The following is a 3795-nucleotide window of genomic DNA, read 5'->3' on the forward strand; positions in this document are numbered from 1 at the left end:
AGAATCCCAGGGATGGGGGAGCCTGGTGGGCTGGTGTCTATGGGGTCGCACAGAGTCGGACATGACTGAAGTGACTTAGCAGCAGCAGCAGCAGTCTGAGCAAGCACAAAAGAAAAGCAATATTATTTGACAGTTTATGGTGTGAATATTAGCATCAGACAGCAGCACTGAATGGATATTAGTATCTACACTTAGGATATTTTTGACACAACATGCAGAAAAAAATTGTTGGAAAGCTTTGATTTAGAATGGACTTACAATCATGCTCACATCATAATGATAAAAATGAAAAGAATCCCAAGAAATTAGTTCTCTTTTAAACTGAAGACAAGGAGAGTCTTCCAGTGGCTAAGACTCTTCATTCCCAATACAGGGAGCCTGGGTTCGATCCCTGGTCAGGGAACTAGATCCCACGTGCCACAACTAAGAGTCTGCTTACTGTAACTAAAGACGCTACATGCCTCAGTGGAGATTGAAGATCCCTCATGCTGCAACTAAGATCCAGCATAGCCAAATAAACAAATAACTCTTAAAAATTTTTTTAATAAATAAATTGAAAACCAGAAGAGAATGGCTTTGATAAAATTGGGCTTAATGCTTTACAAGGAGAAGTGGAAGGACCATATCTGCTGACCATCAGGGCCACTTCTTAAAGAAGGATCCTCACGCCAAGTGGGGGCAGCCTGTCTCTCTCCTCCCTCTACAACTTGACTGGAAACAAGGTGGGGGATGAAGTGAGCTTTGCTGAGCACATCTTTGTTCTATGAGTGTGTATTCTCACTCAGTGGAGTCGGACTATGACTCCGTGGACTATAGCCTGCCAGGCTCCTCTGTCCATAGAGTTTTTCCAGGCAAGAATACTGGCATGGGTTGCTGTTTTCTGCTCTATCCATAGTGACACTGCAATGTATGTATCTGGCCAGGTTGTAACTCCAGTGTATCTTCCCTCCACAGGGATCTACCCCACTTCTCTTGCCTCTCCTGCATTGACAGGTGGATTCTTTACCGCTAGCACCACCTCAAAAGCCTCTCCTTTGTCCTGGGTATTTTCTAATGTTCTGTTTATATTGGTTCTCATAACAGCTTCACACGGAAGGTGTTGTGTACCCATTATGCAGATGAGAAACATGTCTCAGAAGCACTAATAAACTCTGCCAAATTTACCCAGTTAATAAACAGTAGCTCCAGGATTTGACCCTGTCTGTGCACTCCTCTTTCTCTGATCACCCTGCTACCTCCCAGGCATAACACTGATCTAGAAAGTGTGTGACCATGCATACAGCTGGGCAGAAGGAGTATCTCAGAGAGGAGGGAATCATCCTGGGAGAATCTCCAGAGACTGAGCATTACTCACCCTCCATTTGCTATGGTGCCCCAGACAATAGCAGCCACCACTGGGTGATTTGAGCTGGGCAAAGAGGGTAAAGGTGGGAAAATTAGAACCTTCAGCAGAGCAGGGTTGGAAGTGGGACTTCAGATGGGGCTGTGGATCTGGGGTGGACATTAGCACCCTAATTTAGAACTCTGCTTTTCCCCATGGACACTTTGCTACAAAGTAGGCTCAGAACCTATAACCAGTGCCGCCATTATGTATGAAGATGCTCATGGTTAGCAGAGCCTTTAGTGATCTTGTTGGGGCCTAAATAATATGACCAGATAGAGTGATCGATCAGGCTAGAGGACTCTAGATTGACAACTGTTGTCCTGTGGTGCCATTTGGCCTTGGCATTCCTGGACTTTTCATTTTATAACAAAAGAGTATGAATAAGAATGCTATTGAAATAGGCCAGGATGGGTATGAACCTGCAGTCTCTGTTACAGTCTCATATGTGAGATGCAAAGTTTCCCATTTTAAAAAAATAATTAGTCATTTATTTGGCTGTGCCAGGCCTTAGTTGCGGCATGTGGGTTCTTTTTAGTTGCAGCATGCAGGATCTTTAGTTGCAACATGCAAATTCTTAGTTGGGGCATGCAGGATCTAGTTCCCCAACCAGGATCAAACCTGGGCCTCCCTGCATTGGGAACTTGGTTTCCACCACTGGACCACCATGGAAGTCCCGCAGAGTTCCCCTTTTAACCGAGTAAAATTGGATATCCTCTGATATCCATGGGCAACCCTCCCCCATTGTAAATATACTTCTGTGAAAATTTTGGCTGTGCTTCCTGAAGGGGTAAAGCATAGTCTTTTGAAGTGAAGCATAGCAAACAAGGGTCTCTTTAAGTTTAGGACTCTACCTAAATACAAGTATTCTTCCAAGGGGGTCTCATCTTAAGCCCTGATTAGTTCAATTTGCTGAGAGCTAAGGATGTGACTAGGAGAAGGTAATGGCGCCCCACTCCAGTACTCTTGACTGGAAAATCCCATGGATGGAGGAGCCTGGTGGGCTGTAGTCCATGGGGTCGCTAAGAGTCGGACACAACTGAGCGACTTCACTTTTCACTTTTCACTTTCATGCACTGGAGAAGGAAATGGCAACCCACTCCAGTGTTCTTGCCTGGAGAATCCCAGGGATGGGCGAGCCTGGTGGGCTACTGTCTATGGGGTCACACAGAGTCAGACATGACTGAAATGACTTAGCAGCAGCAGCAAGGATGTGACTGGGTTTCCCAGGTGGTTCAGTGGGTAGAGAATCCGCCTGGAATACAGGAGACACGGGAGAGGTGGGTTCGATCCCCAGTTTGGGAAAATCCCTTGGAGAAGGCATGGCAACCCACTCCAGTATTCTTGCCTGGAGAACCCCATGGACAGAGGAGCCTGGCTGGCTACAGTCCATGGGGTCACAAAGAGTCAGATACAACTGAAGTGACTGAGCACACAGGCATGCAAGGATATGACTGAAGGGGACCATGAGTTGGAGGAAAGGGTCTTTGTGCAAAGATACAATCTAAGAGTTTCACAACTTGGCAAAACTTTGTCCCAGTGTATATAATCCCATAAAAAACCTTAGGATGTATTGTATTGGCCAATAAGTTTGCTCAGATTGTTCCATTACATGTTATGAAAAGCTCCAATGTACTTTTTGGCCAACCCAGTATATTAGAGGCTGAAGATCTTATAATGCCAAGGCGGGCCATAAATGCTCTCCTGTAGCAGGGACTGTGTGCTGTGGGCTCTATCCCAGAGGAACCATGAGGGCATTATTGTAGCAAGAGACAGACCCACACCACGGGCATCAAGATGTACTCTTTTGCATGATGTACTCTGCACATAAGTTAAAGAAGCAAGGTGACAATATACAGCCTGATGTACTCCTTTCTTAATATGAAAGCATTTCAATATAGAAGCAGAGTACTTCATGTAAAATGCTGAGTTGGATTAAACACAAGCTGGAATCAAAATAGCAAGGAGAAATATCAATAACCACATATATGTAGATGACCCCACCCTTATGGCAGAGAGCAAAGAGGAACTAAAGAGCCTCTTGATGAAAGTGAAAGAGGAGAGTGAAAAAACTAGCTTAAAACTCAACATTCAGAAAACTAAGATCATGGCATCTGGTCCCATCACTTCATGGCAAATAGATGGGGAAACAGTGGAAACAGAGTCAGATTTTATTTTTGGGGGCTCCAAAATCACTGCAGATCGTGACTGCAGCCATGAAATTAAAAGACGCTTGCTCCTTGGAAGAAAAGCTATGACCAATCTAGACAGCATATTAAAAAGCAGAGACATTACCAACAAAAATCTGTCTAGTCAAAGCTACGGTTTTTCCAGTAGTCATGTATGGATGTGAGAGTTGGACTATAAAGAAAGCTGAGCACTGAAGAATTGATGCTTTTGAACTGTGGTGTTGG

The sequence above is a fragment of the Bison bison genome, unplaced genomic scaffold (assembly GCF_000754665.1).
Source record: "Bison bison bison isolate TAMUID 2011002044 unplaced genomic scaffold, Bison_UMD1.0 scf7180017864440, whole genome shotgun sequence".
Taxonomy (NCBI): Eukaryota; Metazoa; Chordata; class Mammalia; order Artiodactyla; family Bovidae; genus Bison; species Bison bison.